Source organism: Daktulosphaira vitifoliae, unplaced genomic scaffold, assembly GCF_025091365.1.
Source record: "Daktulosphaira vitifoliae isolate Bord-2020 unplaced genomic scaffold, ASM2509136v1 Scaffold_1, whole genome shotgun sequence".
In the NCBI taxonomy this organism is placed as follows: Eukaryota; Metazoa; Arthropoda; class Insecta; order Hemiptera; family Phylloxeridae; genus Daktulosphaira; species Daktulosphaira vitifoliae.
The window spans coordinates 79644262-79671103 of NW_026099572.1; the positions used below are offsets into that span (position 1 = coordinate 79644262).

The 26842-nt window shown below is 26.1% G+C and overlaps 1 protein-coding gene across 1 annotated transcript in view; it reads right to left on the reverse strand.

Moving 5' to 3' along the window:
* The window catches only part of LOC126901242 (cardioacceleratory peptide receptor), a 99526-nt gene that overhangs the window by 67702 nt on the left and 4982 nt on the right, over nt 1-26842 (reverse strand). Inside the window, exon 2 of the mRNA XM_050677603.1 lies at nt 211-246. The gene's annotated coding sequence lies outside the window, so the exon portion shown is untranslated. The remainder of the gene's footprint in view (nt 1-210; nt 247-26842) is intronic.

A 26842-nucleotide genomic window follows, 5' to 3' on the forward strand; every position in this document is an offset into this window, starting at 1 on the left:
CTAATAAGTTACTATGTTCTAATTTGTAAGGTAGTATATTTTTAATTATTTTACTACTATTTATCATAATAAGCAAATTTAATTCACATGTATCTAACGCACTATTTATTTTAATGCAACTATCAGTTAAGTTAATTAATCTTTTAAAAAAAGCCATAACTTTGTTTCATAAATAATAATATAGAAAAACTCAAAAAAAAGTTAACTTACCTTGTATTGTATTAAAATTGTCACTATTTTTCGTTCCTAAAAAATATAAAAACCGTATTAATATTTTAAATGTATAAAAATAATTGTTTACTTATTAGATAAAATTTAAATAATAAATAAGTAAACATTTTTTAATTCAAATCCAATAGCCTATGTTGCTATGGATATAAACAATAAAATTTAATTTAGTATTTCACAAAATTGTTTAGTTTCTATACAAACTATAAAAATACATTAAAAAGTAATTATTCGTATTTTATTTTATACAATTTTCATAAACAAAATATATTTTTATTCAGTTAGTTTTATTGTTTTGTATAATTCGATTTTAAAAACTATCGTTCATTAATTTTAAATGATAATTTTCATTAAAAAATAAAGTACCCTAAGGTCTTCTATCAAAAAAAACAATCTCAAATCATAGTCTTAAATTCTAGCTGCTAACGTACATAAACAAATAATAATATTTTACAATAAGTTTTACTGCGTGCATACCATTTTGCCCCAGGTGCCCCTATATTTGTAAAAGTGTAATAAAATAAATAATTATTATTGTTTTGAAGCTCATAAAAGTTCATTACATATTTTTCGATACTTTTACATTTGCTTATCTGTAATCTTTTCAACATTTGGAAGTGTTATGTGTACACTATATTTATACTTGAGGATATGTAATACTATTTTATTGGTTCTAAAATTGCATATTATATATTTAATTTTAATTTAAAAATCAATAATTACACATTAATTACTGTAGACTCCGTTATAATTATCGTTTGCTTAAGTATTTGTTTGTAAACATAGTTGTTTTAACTTGGGGCCAACTATAATTAATTCGGATGATTTGTGTAATTTTACAATTAGTCAAACAACGCACCTATAATTTATACCAACAACTTATTATTAATACTAGCAACGTTTTTATATTTGTCTTTCGGCATATTGTTAACACGTTTAATTGTCGATCATTCGTGATATTTCCTTAAAAGAATAAGCCAAATGAAATATATTAAACGATTACTCATTCAGTTTGCTCTAAAATGAGATCATTGAATTACATTTTGGACGATGTTTAGTCCAAGATGTAACACCTGAAAATTGAACATTTGACTGGTGGATCTTATGGTTGGTAAATGCCAAAAATGAATTCAATATAACCTAGAATATAGCATTTGGTGCAGAAAAAGGTTATCTTTTGTGTTTCACCACCTATGTTTCTCAACAGCATTTAATATAATACAATAAATTTAAGTTATTAACAAAGGCTTGGTTATTATTATTTTTGTTACTGTACTACGTTCCTGAAATACTCAAATATTTTGAACACATATTTAAAATATATGTACTTGGAATTTTCATCTTTCGGGTAAAAATTAAACTAACGTTACATTTAAAATAAGCATAGTCGAATTTATAATTATATAAAGTTACAATAGTCTTTTACATTCATATTCATATTATTATTTTTTTTAAATCCTAATTCATAATGTATTTATTAAATAACATAAAAATCTCCCTAGGATTACTGACGTTATTCTACTGCAATCCTGTAGGTATGATATTAGCCCGGAGCAAATTCGTTTAATTACATTCTTTGAGACTAGAAAAGTATAATTATATCGTCAATGTCTTAAATAACACTGTTAATCCATATCATAAAAAATAGTTATATTTTACCTAGCATAAAAAAAAATACATTTTTTTACTGTTTAATAGAATCTAAACTAGAAATATTTGTTATAGTAAATAATTAACTATACGTTCTTAAATTATTACAGAACATATGAAATATTACAACTATATCTTATTTTCATAAAGAACAATGATTGTTTGCTGATATTTTTAGTGTTGTAAAACCAGAAAATAGTCTCAAGGAATAATTTTGAGTTTATGAAATCAAGAGGTTTTTAGTGAATTACGAAAAATCGTGTCGTTTTACTTTTAAGGGGCAGTGCAATGTGTGGGAATTTTTGTATACGGAAATGCCTTCACAAAGTTTTAAATAAGGGTCAAGGTTTTAGGAAAAAGTTGTTCGTTATTATCGTATCTAGTTAAACTAAGCGTATCTCTTTGATACAATCCACCCTTCATTTATATCTCCAAATACTAATAAACAAAACAAAATAAGAACAGCTGTATAATAAAATTTAATATCATTGTGTATGATTTCTAAAAATAGAGCAAGACTATAACAATATATTTATTTTTTAATAAGTTAAGTTTTCAATTGGCCGAGGAAAATTTAATGTGATTAATAATCACATAAAATGCACTCAATATAGACAAATAATATTATCGAGTTTATTAATTAAATTCCACACATGTATATTTTATTTGATTAATAGTCGACATTTTTCCTAAGTAATTTTGATGATTACTCGTTGAAACAATTATTTAATTTTATAATTACCCCAAAAGTTATATGCTTTTTTTGTTTTACATGCAATAATATTTTTCCAGCTCCAACTAATTAATTAAATTTAATTAACTTATGTTTATACAAAATCGTTAAGATAACAGATGTCATAAATTACAGCAAAATAATTCCAAATCATGCTAAATAGTGGAATTTGATCAATTTAACGTATTTATAATGATTTGTTTATATGAATAGAGAACTTTTTCGCAATATCGTTTTAATGATTTTGTTGTAAAAGAATTTGATTGCTTTGCTTGCGTACAATATATGTGACTACACATAATTGGCGCCAGCCTCCAATAACCACTCTGCTTCTTTAGTATGTTCGCTTTATGGAAAATAACTGTGTCAACTGTATACAAATAATAGAGCTTTCCAGACAAATGAAAGCCTTATTTTCTTGTTTATAGTTCATACAGTGCGAACATTTTGTAATTTATACAAATTAACTCAAATAATTTATTTCAATTATATATTAAAGAAGAATTTTATTCTGAAACGTGAAAGAATTGATCAGAGGTTGTCTCAACTAAAATATTTCATTAAATTGCTACTTTAAATCTGTAATTGTTAACAAAATGCTACAACTTTAGAGAAGGGGAAATTTCATGCTCTACGGAACGCCCCCTAACTATATGGCCGACTTAAGAAGAATGACGTAATTAAGAATGATATGTGTGCAACGACATTTTGCTCATTGTTATTATTTAGTAAAATTAAACTGTTCAAACAGTGACACTTTTCAAAATTAATGGATCTAATAATAAATCAATGTTAAAAATGGACATTGATTAATTATAATTAGACACTCAAAACAAGCGAAACCATTTAATATGACAAAAATACATGCAACTTAATACGGTCTACTTTGATTTCTAAGCACGTTTGTTCAAATTTTGAAACGATCAGCTTCATCTCATCGTGACATATGTGACCGGTGTAGAATAGACAAGATAAAAATATTTTGCCATTTATTATTAAGTTCTGGCTATTTAATTTACTACTGCCTATCTGCTAGGGGTATTTAAATATGCAAATATTATTTGCACACAGAAAAAGGAAACTTGTATTTAAAACATGTTTATGATAAATTGAAAACATAAATGAACACAAAGTTTATTACGCATGTTACCACAACTGTGGTAACGACCGGTTGTTTGCAATATTATACGGCAACTAAAATATTTAAGAATTAAACTGATTATTTGATTTATATTTTAGGGCATCATAAAAGGCAATGACTAGTAACGTTTGTCATGTCCGGTAGGCGGTTACAGTAGTTAAAATACAGTTATTATTATTTTAGTGTTATCATTTTGTTAATCTCTACAAATTTTACTAAATTTCCTATAAAATTAAACATTTTTAATAGTATTATTTCTTTTTTCAACTCATAGCCGTCAACGGTACTCTATTGAAATTTATCATAATTCAAATTTATCATTAAAAATATTATTTTTATTTAAAAAAGGTAAACAACCCCTAAAAAAGCAAACATAAATTAAACATGATACCATATTACATATAAGTTAAGTGCCAAAGAAATGTGAAACTTTTCTTTTCGATGAAAAACTCATTGTACTATTCAATATTACGTAATAGTAGCATACTTGTTTCTTACTCCCACAAATAATTAAATAAGTATTCGCTTTTTTAATGTACAAATAATTGTATTTTACATATCAAATATCGTTTAAATTTTATGTAAACACAAATCGAATAACACATTTTTGTGCAATCGATAGGTATTATGTACGTTATAGATATTATTTTATCGATACTTCCGAGGTACCCATCATTCTTCATTGTGTCCGTTCACCCAGCTAAAACGAAAGAAGATAACTGCTCTGTAGTTGCTGCTACTATGTACCAAATCAAACTAAAACATTTATAACGCAAGTTGTTTCTATAAGCAGATAGTAAATAAGTGCGCATCGTTTCCTCCCTCTGTTTGTATTTGATTCAATCGTATTTGCCGTTCTACCGTTTCGTGTCTGAGTTTACGACCGTCGTCTATGAATTATACGAGTACCTAACCACTAACCGACTTGTAGATTAGCATGTAAATAATGATTGTTTTCATAGAAATTAAAGCTGATGGTGGTTTTTTATCCACTACCGTATCAGTCATCGTCGGTGCCATCAAAATCTGTGAATAATTCGTACAACATACAAAGTCCATTATTATTACTCGCTTTCTGTGGTGTTACAAACACTATTCGGTTTTCTTGCTCCACCATAATAATGCGCTATAAGAATAGCAGCGAAAATTCCAAGAAAATCGTGAGTTTCTCTCAACGATTGTGTGGTTTTAAATAGAAATTTGAAATTGAAAAGTTAAACATAGCAGTGTTTGAGTATAACAACCTAAACAAATTCTGAATAAAATTTTTCATTATGAAAATATTTTTTTTTCATATTAACTGGAAAAAATTAATTAGTTTAACAAGAAAGAGTAAGAGCTTTCGTAATGAAACTTATGAAACTAATGAAAATTGAACTAACAAATTATACACATTAATTGTTTTATCACGAAGACTATAAAATATTACAATATGGTTAGAAAATTCAGTAGACATAACTTTATTTTTATACTAATGAACGGGTATTTAGTTGTCATTAAGTGTAACATTATAATCGAGTTTGATTTATTATATACTTACCTAGTTTACCAGCCAGTAATGATACAGAGTACAATTACGGTTAGCTTACTTATTATTTTTTTAACATTGCCCTTATTTAGCGATTTACTTACTCCAAGAATAAAAACAAGACAAATAGTATAATAATTTAATTTCTACTGGAAAATATCGGTCGGAATTAAACTTTAAAAAAAATGATATATTGAGTTTATATATAGTAAGAACTAAACAAATCTGTATGCTTTATTTGATATATTACTCATAATTAATAATAAATTATTCCAGTTGTGTACTGTCAATATTTTTTTCTGATGATACCATAATAAACCAATTAATAATGGTAATGTCGTTTTTTTTCTTTCGCAGAAAATAAGAAATTGTTAAGAGGAATATATATGAAGAATTATACGATCATTGAGGTACATCAGTAGTAAAAATTAAATAAATACACTTCTAATGTCTGGAAAACAATGCAGAAGTAACTTAGAATATTAAGCAACCTTTGACTAAAGTATTATTAAGTAGATCGTTGTAATTAATCTAAAAGATATAAAGTAGTGTTATTTCTCTCTGAATTTAAATGAAACTGTAACGCATAGTGAATAACGTCAAAGTAGTTACAAGGTTATTAACTCGCATAGTAATCGTGTTTACACTTGAAAAATAAAAACAGTAAATTTTGAAACTCGCATTTTGATGACGTGTAAAGTGTACTATGAAATATATATCTGTGTTAATTTATGACTTAAAATAAAATTTTAATCATAATCGTTCATTTTAAATTTAACGTGAATTCACTTTAATTTTTATGTTTTTATTAAAAAAAAAAAAAATCTCTCTTTATTTTACAAACCATTAAATGAATACAAGATGAAAATTATTCTTGTCCTTTTATTCAATTTTACTTTTGTATCATCTAGAGTTTATAAACTTTGTATACTCTCTCTATAAACTATTGGCAAGGAATTATAATTTCTTACTCATATTACCATGAAAATGTTAATGGTAATTAAATAAATCATGTTGTTTACACGTAAACTTTAATTATTTCATTGAGATTGATAGTAATTGACGATAGTAAATTGTGAACATAACCATAATAATACAATTTGCTCAGTTTGAATTTCATTACTTCAACTGCAACGATTTCCTACTTTCTAAATGACTAGTCCGGGTTTTAAAAACTGGGATAAACTTGAAATTTATTAAAAACGACATACACGAGGTACTGCGAAAATCACATTTGTTATTTGAATTTAATCTTGAACAACATATAAGTAAAAATTCGTAAGTCATGATAAAATTTATCTTATTTTTAACATTTATTTATAGTCAAAACTCATAAATCAAATGAATATTTTAGAAATGTATTACCATTTTTGAAAATTTGCTTTAACAACATTTAAAATATCAAGGAATTCAATTATTAACGGGCTATTGTTTTGGTCGTGAATATCTTAAGTAAATTTTAATTTCTATACGATTTAATTTCTCTAATAAAATATTTAATGAATTAAGAGTTTTGCTTTATTTGCAATTATGTAACGAAAATATTCTAGTTTTATAACAATGTTATTCTGATAAAGATTTAATTCAAGTAATTTTTTTTTTTAATACTATGTAGGTATTTTACATACTAATAGTTATTAGAGATTTTTTAAATGGATTAAAATTATTATAGCTGCGAATTTGTTTAAAATTCAAACTAATATAATTAAATAACGCAATGAATTTGTGGTATAATATATAATATATTTTTTTTGCCGAGAGTGATTAAAATTATTCTCCGATTAAATATTTGTATTGTTTAGTCAAAATTTGACCGAAAAAATGAAATTTTGGTTCGACCCCAAAAATGAGGATTCATAACATCAGTTGTTTTTATCAAAGTGATATGAATCGTGCGAGTATACTATGACGGCGAATAGTTAATAACATGATCATCGACTACAGTTATAAAAAAAAGGCTAAATATATGAGAATGGGAAAACATTCACATTTCAAATATGTATAAAAATAAACAGTTTTGTTTATGTAGTCGGGGAACAAAGCAAGAAAATATGTAGTCTTCAAAATAGGAGAAACATTCACATCGACAACTGGAACGATGGTGACCAGACATCTAAATCAAAGCTAAAGGAGGACATTTGACATTTATACTTATCCGCATCCACTCTCTTACACTCTTGTTCTTTCTTTCTATACCCAGTGAACGTTCAAATCCAATAATGACAGCGGCTACTACGAATTCATCAGGCTGTCGTCATCGTTGAGCTACTGAAAGATTGATGTGAACATCAATATAAAACTTTAAATACATTGGCAAAACTAATGGATTTTCACTACTACATACATTCACAGCATGTGACACCCAATTTGAAATGAAATACTCAAATCGTCCGACATTTTTTCGTTTATTAATTTCGAAAACTTATATGGAATTGATTTTTTTGTTTATCTATTATTTATTTAGTATTAAAAAAAATTCAGTTGAACAATGACATTTGATCGTTTATGCTTAAGAGGGTAATTATTCTTGACGTTTAGTTTTATCTTTGGGTTATACACATAAATTTTTATTTTTAAAAACAAACGTACCGAGAAACTTTAAGATTTGTGATTGTATAACAAATAAATCATCGTAATATCATAAGAGTACAGAAATGCACAAAAATAGTCAAGACCTCACATCATTTTTCAGAGTTTAATACCACTTCATAGTTTATCCAAAACTTTATGAAGAGTGTATTATTGTCTTAATGTTGATATTAAATATAGAGTGCTATGCGTAGCAGCTATTTTTATCAGAAACTTTAGCAATGCTTTTAAAACAATTTTTCAAAAGGTATAAAGTCAATTGTAAACAATTTATACTTGTAAAATACACACATTTAGAAAATGCAATTTGAACTCCAGTAGAAAATTTCATTTTTTGTATAGATGTTTTTAACAGTTACAAATTGCATTATTTTTTTAAATAAATTCTATTTAACTAAACGGGTTCGTTCCTATTCTTTTAAGTGCAAAACGATAATCAGCTAGTTGAAAAAACAAATGTTCATGCTCATAGTAAATTAGTAAATTTAAGTTAGAAGTGTATCCTGGCCGTTTATAAATTACAAAACATAAATTTTTATTTTTCAATTTATTTACTATAGAAAAGAATCCTTAAAAAGTACATTATCCTGTTAAGGATATTGACGTCATTGTACCGGTATAAACAATTTCAGTTTTTTTATTTTGTTACCTTTGAAGGTGGTCTCTTTTAGATTGAAGAATTCATTTTTAAAATGACATAAAAACAGCATTTTGTTAATTTAAAATTTTAAGAATATTAAGAATACTTAGTATACTTATGGTTAAGAAAGAACACCATAAAATTAATCATTCTTTTAATTTTATAACAATGATTATTATAAAAAGGTCTCTTTATGCAAAGTGTGCAATCAGATTTTGACATCTTCAATAACTTTTAATCAGGAAAATATTTTGCATTATTTTTTTTTTTAATCATTTTGACGGTTTTGGATTACTTTAAATGTATACATTTTTTTTAGTCTCTAATAAAAATAATGTATAAATAATTTTTTTTTTTTTGACTTTCTAAATAACTATTTTTTAGCTGTTTTCTTAAAAATAAATATTGATGAATTGATAAAAACTTTAGGTACTTTTTGAGTTATAAAAATTTAACACTATTTATTAGTTATATATTCATTGAGTAAGTATAGAGCGCGGGTGGGTACAGTTTGTCTGGTATATTAATAATGCATATTTCGACCGCAATATATAATCACTCTATGTATTTAAATACTAGTAACTCAATAAACATTTATCCTAAAGTTGTTATAAAAGATTACGTAAAAGATATTTTGAAATTTATAAATATAATTTTTATTTTTATTAGAGACTTATAATAAAAACAATTTCTTTAAACGTAGTTCAACACTGCAAAAATTATTAAAAATAAAAAATATTTGCTGGATCAAAAGATAAAAATGTCAAAATCTGTTGTGATACTCTATATATCTATATTTATAATTAATTCCAATTAATTAATTTTTTTCAGCAACATTGTTTGTAATTGAGTCATTTAACGATGGAATTATTCGATAAATATTTTATCATTGATTAATTCCCTGAAAAATAAGTTCAACTTTTACATTTTTATAATTTATACAAATAAATAAGACCTTGATAGCAATGCATTAATTTAATGGTTTAAAAAGTACACTTTACATTCTACATAAGACATTTTAATCATGTCCTATGTTAGGGATTAGGCTATGTTAGCGATGACAATAAAATAAATTGAAAAAAATCTTTTATTTAATTTACAGTTGATCTCTTTTTTCATTATGTCAGAGCTTTGTAACTCATCACTTATGTAGTCTCGGAGTTGTAACTACAATTTTTAAATGTACATTGTACGAAGATAAATTAAAAGTTAATGAGTAGAAATAAAAACAAATAAATTAAAACATTTATTGGTATTTAAAAACTCAATATTGCGTTGGTATTTGAATAAAAACTATTTAAACTCTAAATAAATGTATTTCAAAAAGTTATTTTTCTACTGTTATTTTCATTTACTTCAATATCTATACAATTCATGTTATGCTAGAAATGAATTAATTTAAATAAATAAAAATAAACATAATTTAATACAACGTGGGAAAAAATTTTCAATGTTCAAAAAAAAAATATTCTTTTCAGTTTATAATTTTGTAAATAAGTGAAATTAAATTGAACAAATCATGGATTAGAAATATATTTGTAAAGATACATAATCATTCTCAAAATAAAGCAAAATATTAAATTTGTCATAAGTTAATTTATTCAATTTAAACTACTTTATCATAATATAATTTTATATTTAAGTAAAATACTTAATTTTTTTCAATTAAAACTAAAAATATTAAACATTAATTTTCTTACAGTAATGCAAATATCATTTATATATGAAATATATTTTCCTAATTCACTTTTGTTTTAAAAAAATTTCTCTGCTTTATAAAACGAATACCGACACTCTACGATTGGGATGCTCATTGAACTTAGTAGCTACTGATCCAAACAAAATACATAGCGCGTTGCTCTTATATTTACATATGAACAATAAAAGTCAATTCGTATAATTTATTCATATTGAAACGTCATAAGTTGTACTTAAAATAAATTAACCTGCTCCCGTAAAATTACATGTTGATGGTACACGAAATATGTGAGGTGCGGCGATTGTGACAGCTGATATAAAGTCTCCATCCACAATTCGGCCAAAACGCCTTGTCAGCTAAGTGGTTTATTTTCACAAATTAAACTCACGCTGAACCCACAAAGACCACAGACTAATTCTAATCCATGAATGTTTTACCCAGAAGAAAAATAACGACGAAGACTAGTTTTATAATGTAAAAAACGTCTACACCTACATTTAGAACAAATCTAGTGCATTACTCCCAATTCGCTCATAGAAAAAAAAAACACTCAACACAAATATAACTATTTAACATAATTATTTAATGGTCGGTCTGTTACTATTATTGTTAGTAGTATTACAGATAAATCTTATTGTAAAACTATTAAACGGTTCCTTAAAACCGCATCCTATCTTGACTTCAAAATCAGTGAATTTTATAGCACATGTTCTAAGAGTATAAACAAAAATTTGCATCCATCGATGCAATAAAATAGATGCATTGAAACGTAAAATTAAAGGACTAAGTCAATGTCATGGCTTACATCTAACATTTGTGGTATGGTATCAAACTTGTCGTGTTAGACATCACGTACTCCTACGTGATGACGACATTTTCTCACTACTATCAAGCCGAATTTCAATGTAAGTAAATTGTAATATCGTTGCGATGCAATTCCTGATAAATATATTTTAATCCAGTTATGCATAGCTTTGAATGTAAAACAACAACCTTCTATGTAATATGACACTGTTGACAATGATGACATTAATTTTAAATTGAAATGAACCGCCAATTTCATTCGATTTATTTTAATCGAAACCGGTGCAAGCTTGAAGTGAGTGGTGCACGTGCTCCAGGCCCAAGTTTCCAGAGACATTGCAGTGGTGTTACTAATATTATTGAGTACGAAACATAGGTACACTGCATGTTATACTTGTAGCTTTAAAAAAATTGTCCCGCGAAAACTTAATTTACTACATCAAATTAGTTTTCGAGAACAAATTGAGTTTGAGTAATACTTAAATTGCATTTACGTTTCTTTGAAAAACATCTGTATTATATTTATTTTTGTTATAAAGATATAATACAGCAAATGGATGAGATCTTTTTAGCATCTTTATTGGATGTTCACTAATAAAGATGCTCAGTAGATAGTAAATATGTTAAATTTACACTTTATATTTAAAATTTAAATAACAAAAACTATGTGCATCAAATGGAAAATGTACGTAATGTATATTCTGTATGCACATTACAACAGTTTAATTGTGTGGAAATTAAATTATAGTGATTCATTTCACTTTATAGAATGTTCTTTTGAGCATCCTAAAATGTATTTTAAGGCATAAAACATTTTTTATGATGTGAATTTTTCAAGAACTTCTAAAAATAAATTTCAATACCTATTCAAAGTTAATAATTGCTCCAATTTATTACTATTAGTATTGTTCCCAGAAATCAAAAAAACACTTTTACCTGCCATTTTAAAAATTCATCAATAGGAAATAGCATGTTCACGGTATCTCCTCCGTAATTAATTTGTTTTTAATTATTAAAACTGAAAACATTACGTTTTGCTTAAAAATCACAACAATTATTTGATATATTTTAAACTTTACATTACTAATGAAGGCATAATATAAAAATCGCTCTAAAGAATAAAATCGCTCCGTAATTCAAGTTACCAGTAAAAATACTATTATTCAATTTTTTTTTTCATTTTCTTTTATAAAAGTTTTTCAAATTTAAAACATAACTTTAGGAAAAATGCATTACTTTAGTTGATCAAAGAAAAAATTGTACAAACTAAAACAGGGTATTTATAGAAATTATTATGTAAGATTAATAGAAATTATTCAATTCATTTTCATTAAGAGTTGATACGTTTATTAAACAATGTGATTTCGAAACAGGTGACTTTTTTCCAATTCCTCGGCAAAAAAATCTATGAAAAAACCAATGTGTGACGATTAAAATTGTAAGCGTCTTTAGTTAATTAGCCTTAAACGGCTTTTACGATTCAGCACCGGTGAACAGTTACACGCTACAATATCGTAGATAATTATAAGTAAATAGATGGCATGTGCATCGCGTGACAGGTTACTTATACAGTTAAATGATCGAAGACCAATTAAACGTGTAGAAAACGTAGCAGCGTTTACGGCAGTACCTAAACTAACCAATATGTAAATTAAGACATTCGAGCCGTGTACAGATTCAATTTCAGCCTGTAGCTAACTCGTAGTGTTTATCTCGAAGTAGAAATAAAATGTTTTAAAGACTATTATTTACACTGGTTGAAGGGAATAAACCGTGTACGCATACTTGCATAACATACATACAAGAAACGGAACAACAAATCCACAATGATTATTATAAAACACAAAAATACAATCGATTCAAATACAATGAAGCCGAGAGCTACAGGAAATGACACTTATTATGAAATGCTCGTGCATTAATAGCTGAACATCGATAAGTATTTACAAAATGTAAACGGCAAAGTTTTAATGTGGAAATATGTAATTAATATCGCACTTCAATGTCGTAGTCGCTGCTGTTTTTATTACTCAGGAACTTGAAATGTCACGATTATTATTTATATTAGTAGCACTGCTTTGAACTTTTGCGTGTATATCAAAGAATATGCGTAATTGATATAACGCAGACATGAAGTTTCGAAGAGCGATAATTTGAAACGAGTGAAACGTTTGAATTCTAACGCGACAGAATTTGTTTTCTGAAAAATTTCCGATTGTTCATTCCATTCGGTTGACCGTACCTGGTGAAATCCATCGGAGTCACACGTAAAAATCAACATCAAAAACAATTGTAGGCGAACATTTCACTTTAATTATGCCGTAATTTCGGGTTTTTTTATACTGCAATAGGTACAATTATGTTTCGACGATCATTACGATTATTTTTCATTGGACGCGGGAAAACTAAATCTGTGAGAATAGCCAACAAATTCGGATGTCAGTGTTGTGTGCATAATATCTATGACGTCGATCAAGTTACCAGAGATGAGACAGGAGAAAATATGCCGTAGAAAATATACATGCATAATTCATAGAGTGAGTGGTGAATTTTTCCTTGACGTTATTACACATAAATATACATAAAAGTTTCGAATGCACAATTGTAAGTTTATGTGATATGTGCTTGAAGAGACACAAAGGCATTTCAATGGAACGTCATTTATGGTTTGCGGAATTACATTTAATAACAATAATGACGCTAATAACTGCTACATAATCCGAAATTTGATACTTCAGATATATTTTGAATAGAGAATAACGTTACAAAACATTAATGAACGATCGATGAAATGGTAATATCGCAAAATGAACATCGAGACATCAAATATGATATCTTTTAAATTTTGCATTCACTCGATGAACTTTTTTAATGGTTCATTAAAACTTCTGCGACGATAATTAAAAAATGTATTACGAATATGAAAAACTTCTGACTGCGAATTAATTAACAATACGTTAATTTATTAGTCGTTATCAATGTCAATAGTAAATTTAAACGATTATATTTAATTAAAATAAAAACTTAAAGAAAATCTACCGTTTATGACTAACCAGAGTATTATTGTTTGCGATAGACATTTCTACGAACATAAACCAATTATGTTCTTCAGATTGAGCGTCGACATTGACATTGTCAATACATAAACTTAAAATAAAATACATTTTTATTACGGAAATTATGGTATATTTTGCATGAACAACTACCACTCTGCGTGTAAATAATGTTCTTAAAACGAACAAGAATATTATTATAATTTATAGCATATTCCAAGTTTGTCGTAGTGAAAACGATTTTCTATCAATAAACCGTTTTAGATAAAAATCAAAACTTTGACGATTACTATTATGTAAAATCTTTAAAGGCAAACTTTTCCAACTAACGGGCTATTCCTTTTATGCTATCCAAGTACATTCTAAAGGATTATTTTTATTTCTCTATGAAAACTATTTGGTTAATGCAAATAGAAGTTTTTAACAACTCTTTGACAACTTTAGATGTTCACTACAACTATATTTTCTTCACATAAATATCAGAATAATTTTACTCTTATAAACTTACATATGAATATTTAAACTTGCACACGTACATCGAAATCGATAACCGATTAGAAAATGATAACTTTGTTTTACTTCGTACGTTTTACATACACGTGTAAATAAACATTAAACTGAAATTGAGAAATATATTAATATTTCGCCATTTTCGAAAGTAATTACATAAATAATACCTTATTTATTGGATTCGTGTTTGTAAAAAGTCACGAATCAAAAAAACAAAATTAATAAATTTAATAAGCAATGATATCACTAGTATGTTAAAATATAGATGGCCGGCCATAGTAACATTTAGATTTAGTAAAATATATTTACTAAACAACAACAATCTTTCAATATTAATTGTCATTTATGTACTCAAAATTGTCACTGAATCGTTTTCAGTCGAGTATTATTGTATTATTAAACGTCTCATTGCGCTTGATAAAATTACTTGTGACCCAAATTGTACAAAATAATGTATGCTTTTTGATAAAACATAATTTTTACAAAAAAATAAAACACGTACGCGTATTTGATTATATAAAAAGAACTGACAACCTTTCGTTTAACAGCACTGTCCTTACTAGTAGCAATATTGGACATGTCCATTGTGATATTGTATTTTAAAATACTGAGTACACCGAAGCTCTTTTATTGCCTATCCATACGGCCGTCTAAGTTGCCTAACTGAAAAGTAAAAGTAAAATATATAATCTATTGTGAAATAATGTAACAACAAATGAAAACAGTCAGTTTTTCTAATGCATTGGAAAAAAAAGGGTCTTAGTATAACATGTGTATAAACATTTAAAAATAGATTGATATTAGTTTTATTATTATTACTATAGTGATAAAAAACAGCTATTTACGTAAAATATACAAGTAATTATTTTTAACGAATAATAGTTGTTACATTTTACAGTTAACAAATAAAACTCGTTAAATGTTATTTATCTAATTATAATACTATTACAGTTTATTTTTCCGCAAATATTTATTATAGAAATGAGTAAATTCTATTTAAATTTACGAATTATTTGTTTAAAAAAAAAACTTCTGTTAATATTCTGTGTGTTGTCATTTTACTTATTCTTACAAAAAATGACTCGAATTTAAATCAATTACGAAATGTTTTTAAGTAAATATTTGTTGAGCATTTGCAAATAATTTATTCATGTGTCCCTCAGTGTCAAATATTTTAAGTTGTTCTCGTATGTAAAGTTATATAATTAACAAAGGAAATCTTTTAATCTTTATCCCATTTTTATAGGAACTGTTCAATAACCTCAGAGGAAGCTTAGATTGCAATCTCAATAATAAATGTAATCGTTTTTCCGGAAAATAAATTAGAACATCTTTCTAGGATGTCTAAATGTCAGCAAATCGTACACACTAACAATAATTCAAATTAATTCAAATAATGTTTTTTATGAATCATATATTTCAAGAGTAATATTTCACTTTCAAATATATAACTTATAACAGTCAAATACGACAAATCAAACATGATATAAATTTTGATCATTGATAAATATATTTTAATACCGATTATTTTAAATTGACACCGTTCTCCAAAAAGTGTCCAAATAATCATTTAAATAACAATATATATATATATATATATATATATATATATAATAAATTATGTTATTTTAAGGATTTATTTAGAAAACATGACATTATATTTTATATAAAGTAAAAATTCAGTAAATAAATGATAAAAACACAAATAACAGATATCCTTACAATAAGTTTTTATTTTAATCACGACGTTATAAAATTTGTAATTTTTTTACGCGCTTGTTGAAAATACGAAATTAGATAAATAAACCTGCGTTTTCCGAAAAATTCACAAAAAAATATCTTTAAAGAGTATTTGAATCGATGTCTGTTGATTTATCTATTTATGGAAACTAAACAAAAATAAAGTAAAGATATAAGAATGCTGCATTTCAGTCTACCGAGACCTACAAATTACATAATAAATAAACAGTGCAAATAACCATTAGATTAATTTGTTAAAAAAACATTTTTATAGAAATCAAGTTAATATGGAAAATTATTACTTCAAACAGCTTTATATCCATTCAAACAGTTACCGACGTTACAGAATAATTACAATTAAAATGGTCATAATTACGACAGTTTTAATTTTATGTAATTTCACATTTTGAAATATCTTTTATTCGAAGGAAAATAACTGGAAAAGGGTTTTTATCAGAAATAAAATAAATATTATTTTTTATTTTGCTAAAGTTTTTACAAATTTCCGCCAAAAAATTGTATGCGCTGTAATAAACCAGATAGACTTCTTGGAATTGTTTTATCTTCAAGAGAACGACAATTTTCAAACTAAAATACGAAAAAGTGCAGTTTATAATCGTTAAAATACTTGTTTGATAAAAAATCAAGTTTTGATAGTACTTGCATTGAAAGTTAACATAAATAAATCGAAGCCATATTTAAAAACTAGTAATTTTTCAATAAAAACAATATAGCTAAAACAAATAACACAAACTATTTAAAAAAATTAGATAGTAAAATATCAGAATACCTATTATTTCTTATACAATACAAAATATTTTAATTTAAATATAAAAAAATTGTGTCTGAAATTGATTCATTGATATCTAAAGGTCCCTTGATCTCAAATATTATTTTCGATTAAAAACTACAAAATTATTAGTTTTTGTACTAAAACAAATGTTTATTTTCATAAAATTACAAAATATATTTGGACACTTTGTATATTCAATAAGTTTTTAATGAGCTACAAATTATTTTGGTATAAATTTAATCAAAAATTTTATAATGATATTTTATTACACATAAAAATAGTTCATTATATGAAACTAGGCAGAATATTTAATATAAAATGACAATAAGAACTAATTTTTTTCTCAATAATCCTCAATATATAAAATAGATTTATAATAAACAAAAGCCAATAAAATTAAACAATAATATGATTTTATTATTATAAAATAATTTAAACGAATATTTGTATAATTAACTACTAATGATACATAGAAAAAGTATGTGTAACATGTAAAAGAATTGATATGAACAATTGAAAACGGACATCCGGATGATAATACAACTAAGCTATTTAAAATCATAAGAGTGACGCATTTTCTTTTTCCGAAATAAAAAAATTACTTTTGTCAGTATTTACCTGAAGATTTTGACAGATATTAAAATAATTCAATAAGTGATGATGATAAATGATGTAATTTAATTAAAAAAATATAAATTACATAAACGACGTCCTGATTTGAAAAATACGTTTTCAATTTTAGCATTTTAATACTAAATACTAATGTATTTTTTAAATAAGCATTAAGGTTATACTTTGGCGCATTCTTTGGTAATCCCTTTGGAGAAACAATTATATTAAATTCACAAAAATAATTGTCCATAGCCATTAACTATTTTCTCTTTTTGTGTTTAATAATGACTGTTGATTTTTTTTTTGATTGATTTTAATGCCTAGAGGTAATAGAATTTGGACGCCCGCAAAGTTCGCCAATACTACTGCAAAGTAATATTTCTTATATTAAATCATTATTAATATTTTTTTAAAAATTATTCGGTGGAAATTAATTTATTATTGATTGGCCATTACAATAGCTACTAATCATTAATTAGTCAACAACACTGTCATTGACTTTAAAGATATCCGCGTCATACTGTTTATAATTCACAACATCACTTTGTTTAGTATCAGCTAATTTTGCTTAAGTTACATTCAACTACTTTTTTTTTTTATTGTAGTGATTACAATTACGAATAACAATAACGACTAAATGGATAAATTTCTTAAGGAATTTTCATTTCTTGTCTATCATTCATCAACAACATTTTAATTTTATCTTGAAAATAATATTCAAACTAGAAAAGAACTTTTGAAATTGTATGTCAATGAGTATGATGTATTATTATTAAACAATTTTGTACGTGTTAAACCCATACACAAGTTAAAAACATGAATGGTGCATTTTTGTAAAAAATAAGATTTGTGATATACCTAAATTACAACATCTAGTTAAAAAAAACCGATATTTTTCGCCAGCATAGTGTAAATTGGATGATGGATGATTGATTCTATATTATACCTCAAGACAATGATAATTTAGGATAATTTATGTAACATATTATAAGTATTAGGTAGTGTGTCGGACATGGTTATAAATAAAGCTTAAAAACAGCTTTAAGTATTACAATTTTGCCTCTGGCCTATGTGAATCGCTTTGAGAAGACGAAGCGTCATAAGTAGAATCAAAATACATAAATTATGTTGTTTTTTTTTTGTTAACTCCAAATATTTATTTAATTATAATCTTAATAACGCATAATTTAGAAAGTATGTGAAGTTTACGGGTTCTATTTTTTTGGAATTTTCTATGGAAACATTTTTTGAAAATTAAGCTATTATTTAATACTGTTAACACATAATACTACCAAATAAAACATCAGTATATTAACACATTTTTAGGATTAGCTTAAGCCAAATGTCTCAAACGTTCACAAGTTAACACATGCTTCCGAGATTTTTCGCGGTTCTTTTTATTTATAACTGACCGATTATGTCATATCCACTTTTACAATGGTATTTATAGTATAACCGATTATATATTTAACCACAATGTAAAAACCTTGTTGATATTAGTACGACAAAAAAAAAACATCCCAATTGAGTAGTTATGATTTTTTTAAGTATTTATTTAAAAGCAACGCCATTTACTATACATTTGTGTTTTAAAATTGAATTTTTATCGTTATCGATGAGTTACTGATCACGCATTTTCCTATATTAAATATTTGATCAACAAACATAATCCGATTCAGTGGCACTAAATTTAAACATCATACGTTCACACGACCCAAGCAAACCTTTAATATTATTTTGATAGAAAACGTTTGAAAAATGTCTCTGAGTAGGAAGAATCGCCTAGACGCGGTCATACATATGTCGCCAACATCCCACGTCAACGTCATCCTTTAACCTTAACCCCATTATATTAACACATCCTTGTCTGATATCACTGTAAAACGTTTAAAATTCCATAGATATTATTCGTATCATTACGGTCGAGTGCAGCCACTGTGTTTGATAGGCTGAAAAAAAACGTAAATTTCTATTGGCATGGACCTATTGAACAGTTGCCAGCGTTCGTTGAAGTTCAAGGCCGGCAAACTTACTACACCCTTTGATGGCCTAGGGGAGGTGCAAATCAGAGTGCAAGGCGAAAAAATGTTGTTTTGCATATAAATTGTTTTATTATGTTTATGTACAAGTGTCGTAGTCAACGGATGGCCGCTAATTTTATTTGCTGTTTTTCTCGAATTTTCACTAGGACACGAGCAATCGGTTAAAACGAAAACCGTGTCTGTACTGAATTCATCTTGCTGATAGTACCCGAGAAGTGAACGCGCACTGTTTAACACGCGGACGGACACGCTCCGACCAAACTTTATTACGACCGTCGTTGTATCGCATTAAAAAGATAAACTTGCACACAATGAACCTTACGGCTGACAAGCGCCCCTGTAAACTTCGTGTTGTATTATTATCGGCCGGTAATCGACAACCTTATTTTTTACGACTTTTCTATCCTACTTTATTGTCGCACTCAATTAAATTATAGTCGGTACACATGTTTATACATTTTGTATTCTACCGGGTCTCGGATAACAACACGTCCTAGTTTAATCAATTAGACGGTGTAGGACGAGATGAAGAGGTTTAACAACACTATAAAGCATATACATATACAACACCCAGATTTACAAAATAGTTTAAACGACGCATAAAAGTAGAATAGGTGATGAATAAACGGATTTTCGTCAATTCAAGTGTAAAACTAGATGTATTATTTTAAATCGCGTTCTTAAAAACAATAGTCGATTGTAATCAAGTAAATAGAATTCATTGAAAATATCTTAGTTATAAAATTAAGTATGGTTTCATCGAAATTTGCTCGTTTAAAGGTACTGCTGAGTGTCATTTTCGTCTTAATAGGTGTTAATCGTCAAACACCTAATATTAAATGTTCACTTGATGTAAAATAAATTAATCGAATCGATTATAAGTTTTGGCTAATCGTTTTAATCCTAACTAAGTAATAAACGACGTCCCTCATTATTCTATCAAAGTTCTTGGAAGGTAATCATAATCCTTGGTTTTATATTTAATTACAGTCTATAAATAAACTTAAGTCTTTTAACCCAAATTAAACTATATATTTTTACGAAACCAATAAATTGACAATTGATTCGGAAGTATAAAAAAAACAAGATGTTTGTTTTTAATATAAATGTTTGCATGAGATCAATGTATTTAACATTTTTAAACATCTTATTGAAAATAAATCGTTTCTAAAATAAAACTCTTTTTCTCAATACAGAAAATCAATATTTTCATTCGTTTTCTATCAGTTTAACGTTCACTTTAATTTTACGGAATTCTAAAACAAATCTAATACGACTTAGTTTTGCATTCCGTTTAAAACTCAAGAATAAATAGTTTTACAAATTGGCTTTTCCGAAAGTATTGTTTTTTTAGCGCTGTCCTTTTTCCCAATGTCTGTAAATTGACAAACAAAGAAAATAAACGATCGTGTCTTAGCACCGCTGAATAACTTTGCAACTACGTTTATGGTTTTGATGTTTCAAATGATTAAATATTTTTTACACCCTTCCCAAAAAAACACCCCAACACAGAATTCGTAGATCACACAAAAACTAGAAAATACAAAAACTAAAATGACAAAAAATTCTACTACGCATTACAATTTAATTACTTAAAGCTTATTTATCATACTTCCATTTAACTATAGCTCTATTTTTATGTTTTAAGAAAAAACTCAAGTGTGATTTATCTAGTTCGTGCTTTTTTACTAGATAACGAGTCATAAATTAAATTCCTAAGCGAATCAAAAACTACCCACCAAAAAAATCATGGTATATTATCACGTTTGTATATAACAAACTTAATAAGCAAGTTTTTTAACGTTCATTCATAACTCTACATTTATAGTTGTACTAATAAACAGAGTATGAACGGTACACATTAATAAATTATACTATAACCCAATTATATGTTTGTAATGAAGTAGTATTGTTTATATTATTTTATTATTATACACTGTATTCGTTTATGGTTTGACTTACAAACATAAATAATAATCTTCTATAAAAAATTGATTTTTCTTTTTTTTTAACATCTAGTGTTTTATCAAATGTAGTACGAAGTGCCTTTTCAGGTTAACTTCATAGTTTCCTGATTAATAGAAAATTATAAGTGAAATAACTAACGTTGTTGTGAAAGAAACAAAAACTTTTGGAAGATAATAAATAATTATATTGCTTACTAAATCTGTCACCTGCAAGATGGATATTACAGAGAATAATGATACGTCAATTAAACCAAAGTTATTATTAATATAGCGCATTCATGTATATGGTAATTATGAACCGTAAAAAGTCTAAAACGAAAAAACTTTTTCCAATTATTAGTTCTTTTTTTTTTCAAGTATTTATTAATGGTCAAAAAACTTGTAAAACTATAAACAGATTGAAATATTACCATATTTTAAAACCGTATATTTTAATACAGAAAATGTTCAGCTAAAGTGAACGTTTTCCAGTAAAAGTCAATGAAAGTAAATCTTTTGGCACTCGATCAAAACAATGCGTATAAAAGACAAATCACGTGTGATTGCTCTATACCATTATTATGTTAAAAAATAAATAATATGGTTTGATAGTCATTAAACTCTAAATTAAAACTAACAAGAACAAAAAAGACAGAATTCCCCAAAGGAAAATGTCATGTTTGAAAATTACCAACTAGAGAAAAGTATTACGTTGGAAACAGGTGACATATGCTTATAAGGTCCGAAAAAACAAATCTTGAGTTGTTTAGAAACGAAAAAGAGTTGCTCGCTTTTTAATTTTTCCCTCATTTTATCACAGCAAAGCACAATAGCGTTTCAAAAATACTTATAAATACAAAATTAAATATAATAATAAGACCTAGCCGATTATACTTTTGAAGGAGAACAAGTGCTGTCGTGGAAAGTCAAATGATAAAAATAAGAACATTCGAGCCTCACTTCTAATTATTACTTAAACATGTTAATAACTTCTAAAATATTGATCCAAAAAGTATTATCGAATAATAATTTTCTCAATTAGATCATTATCTAATAAATAAAATATTTAATTATGTATGTTGTCATTTAAATTAAAAAAGTTGGCACTATATAAGGGATGAATATATTAAATATATTAATAAAAATACATCATGATTGATAAATTGAAAAATCATATAACTAAAAAAAACAACAAAGAAATTATCAATAAAATGTTTATTTTTCGATTAAATAAAGAGTTCATGATAAAGTAATCTTTCTGTGTGTTTGCATGTGATCAACTAAAAATTAATGAAAACAATTATACAATTGTACAATTGAATAATGTATGTACTTTTCTCGTACGTATATAAAAAATATTCAAGTTGTTTTAACTACAATTATTGATAAATTAGATAGTTCGGGTTGAATTTGAATATACGTCGCTACACCGAACTGTTGAATTGAAAAAATTATATTGAACATTGATACATTTTACAGTAACAAATATAATAAGTAATAATAAAAATATCATGTTTCTTGGTTTAAATTAATTTGAATCCTAGTTTAACTACAAACAATATTTTCAAATTGAGAAAGTCGCTAGTCACATCAATTCTATAGACTAGTGTTATTTTAATCATGTAAATATAATTAAAATTAACACTCTATTAGTTCTAGGTGAAAATTGACGTGCAATTGTATATGTCTACAGCCGCAATTGGATTTAAAATAACTGTCCATTTTTTTTTTTTGCCTAGCAAAACAACAATTTTTTATTTAAATAATAAAACGAGAGACCGGAGAAAATCTGAAAATATTTATTTAAAGAATATTATTACAGTCTCAGAACTGATTCTTATTCACATTTTGTCTTTTTAGAAGTAGAACTTAAATAAAATATGGATGACTTCCAAATTTATAATTTCAATCAATTACATAGTGAATTGTTCAAATGATTTAGTAAATTATTTTCTTTTGTAATTTTTTTTAATTATAAATTTAATAATTTATTATTTTGAATTGTTACCTGCAGTAAATTATAAAGATACACCATTTTTATATAAAAATTATATAATGTACTTATTTAGTACCCGACAACTTAGGAAATGACTTTTAAATATTTTCAAAGAATAAAATTTTCTACTATACGTTCATCAATGATAAGATATATTCGAATAAGTTGGAAAAAAAAGTACATTGACAAGTTTTAAAATATTATGTGAATAAGATTTATGAAATATAAAATAATTAAACAGTTTATCATAATTTAGGGGATAATAAACTACTTTTAGATAAATGTAGTGAAATAATCAATGGTACAATACAGTTATTTATGAAAACAAAATTAATTTGTTACAACGAATTATTTGTAATGATTGAATGTAAGTTTGTCGCATGAATTTAATATGCCTTTTAAAATAATCGCATTTAAAGGAATATTGTATCCACTTTCTAATTCAATTTGGCATTGTTGACAAATCCAGATTATAAAGTATCACTAAATGAAAAATTAAAAAGAAAGAAATCACAATTAACCGGTTACACTACTGCAAGTTAGATCATATTTTATTGTGAAATATTTTTAAGCCACGTTAATTTTTTTTTTAGTAACAGACTTATTAAATATAATAGAACGAGAATTATTCTTCAATATTATATATCTATCTTCAATCACTAATTTTTTTTATTGTCACAAAAAATACTTCCTTTTAATATTTCGAATGACTCAAATATAATTGTATAGTATAATTGTTTACATCCTGAAAATAAAACATACTTCCAGTACATACACAGTGTAATTTTTCGAAAAATAAAAGTTAAAATCTCAAAATTTTTACAAAATTACGAACTAGACGTCTAATGAAGTAATAAAATCGAAAATAAAATAAACATTTAATAATTTAAACCGTTGTAGATGAGTTAACTAGCTTTTTATTTAACTTAAATTTAAATTTTAGTTAAAATAAGTTGTAAAAAACATAAGAAAATTCTTTTAATACATTAAAGCAAAATATACGAACGTTTTTTACAAACATGTTTTCATAGAAAATATACTAGTGATGTCTATTGTGTAAAAGCAAACAATCTAAGAGTTGAACACTAAGAAATCTTAAAAATATGTATTTTCCTTGAAATGTCGACAACAGCGCGCAATAACTTAAGGGTTCTCTGGTTCAACTATATATAGTTCCTTTTAATTCCCGAAGAAAGTCCCAATGTTGGAAACTCGTTTACTCTATCCAAGTTTTACGTTCCTCATACAAAAGATTTAAAAAAATACTCAAAATGATCGCAATTGCGTATTATACATGTTACTTTAACCCGCCTACTTTACAAAATCCATGATAAAATTTAAGGGGTGTTGTTTATGAAAGAGAAATTAGAATTTTGGTAAGTCGGTTTAAACTTTTCTTTTGTCGGTAGGCGGAAGTATGTGAATATTGTCAAAGTATATGACTAAAATTCTAATTTACTATTCATTAATTAAAGTAATGTTTGAGCATTGTTGTTTCTTAAAAAATATTCGCCTTATAATATTTCCAAAATCACCTTATTTATTTTCAATAGTAGTTTCAAACACAACTAATGAAAAAATTAACTTATTGAAATAACTCTTAAAGTAATAGCAAAAAGAGAAAAATATATTTGATGCAATGAATATTGCATAAAAGCAATTATTGCAATAATCGCTTTTAGAGTATTAAATGGTTAAGAGTATTGTTTTTACAATCTACATTTTCATTTAATACTCTTGACTAAACAGTTCTACTTTTTTTATTTAGTTTAGGTACGATTTTTTTTTTAAGTTTTTATTGTCATTATACATTTAGCTTATCTACCAAAGGAAACAAAATTATTAATTCAAAGAATTCTATTATAAATACAAATTGGATGATTTTATTAATACATTTAAGAGCGTTTTTTGGAATAACTTATAACTTTTTGTTCTTTGTTCAACCTTTGAGCATACCTCAAAGGTGAAGCATTAATTATGAACAGGTAAATAAAAAGGGACTAATTAAAAGACCATTTATAAGTATTTTTGTTCTTCAATATTTAAATACGCATGACATATCCCAAATATCATTTTTACACGGTAAAAAAAATACCGCTAGAATAACCATTTAAACGTTTAATATAGTGACAACTCCAACTAAGACAGTAATTATTGAATATTCGGTTAAGCCAACCATTTATTTAGTTATTCCAACTGTCAACATTTGGGAATAATCAGCGGTTTTTGTGGGGTGTACACATATACCCCACTAGCCATTTTTTTTAACATATGCCATGTATATAACATGTAAAATACGAATAATTATATCTTCAACAATACAATGTCTGTCTTTAAAAAATAGTTGCGAATTCACGAAGTCAATTTTTACAGACTTTCTACGGAGGATCGTTATAAATGTATATTTTAAATATTATTCGAAAATAGAACATGAGATCTTTTTTCTTTTGCAAATTTCATAGAAATCTTTATAAAATTTATATATATTTTTTTTTTGTCGTAAGTTAAAAGTTAAATTAGATTTTATTCGTTAATAAATATATCAGTAAATGCGTTTGCACTTATTTTGCAAAATAATTTTATTTAAATAGTTGCTAAATGCTTTTTATAAAGTAGATTTCAGATATACATCTTCTTAACATATTATTCTACCTTAAGTCTTATTTGAAATTTATTACAGTTATTTACCTGTTCAAAGGTTTAGATAAACATCCTCTTTGAACCTAAGTAATATATACATAAACCTGAATTTTTAACCAGATAATAATTTGTTCCAAATATATGACGGCTTAAAATCATATTTTATTTAAAATTAAGTGATTTTCTTTAAACAAATGTATAATTATACTGTTACAAATGGTATAACTATGTTTCACAAACAAAATTAATAGTTATCTACAAAATATCGCAGTTATTTATTACTTATGACACAGTTCCGAGTACTGTAACACGCTGAACTTCCTCCCGCGTCATCATTTGTTTTTGTCGTCGTTCTATCGTGTGACAACCGGCAGTTATGATATAATATTCGCGTATGATCGGTCTATATAAAAAATCTAATACCGAGTTTCCGACGACAACCATCCGTCACTATACGACTGGGTCTCTCCTTTCAGCACTACGCTGAAGCCTTCACGG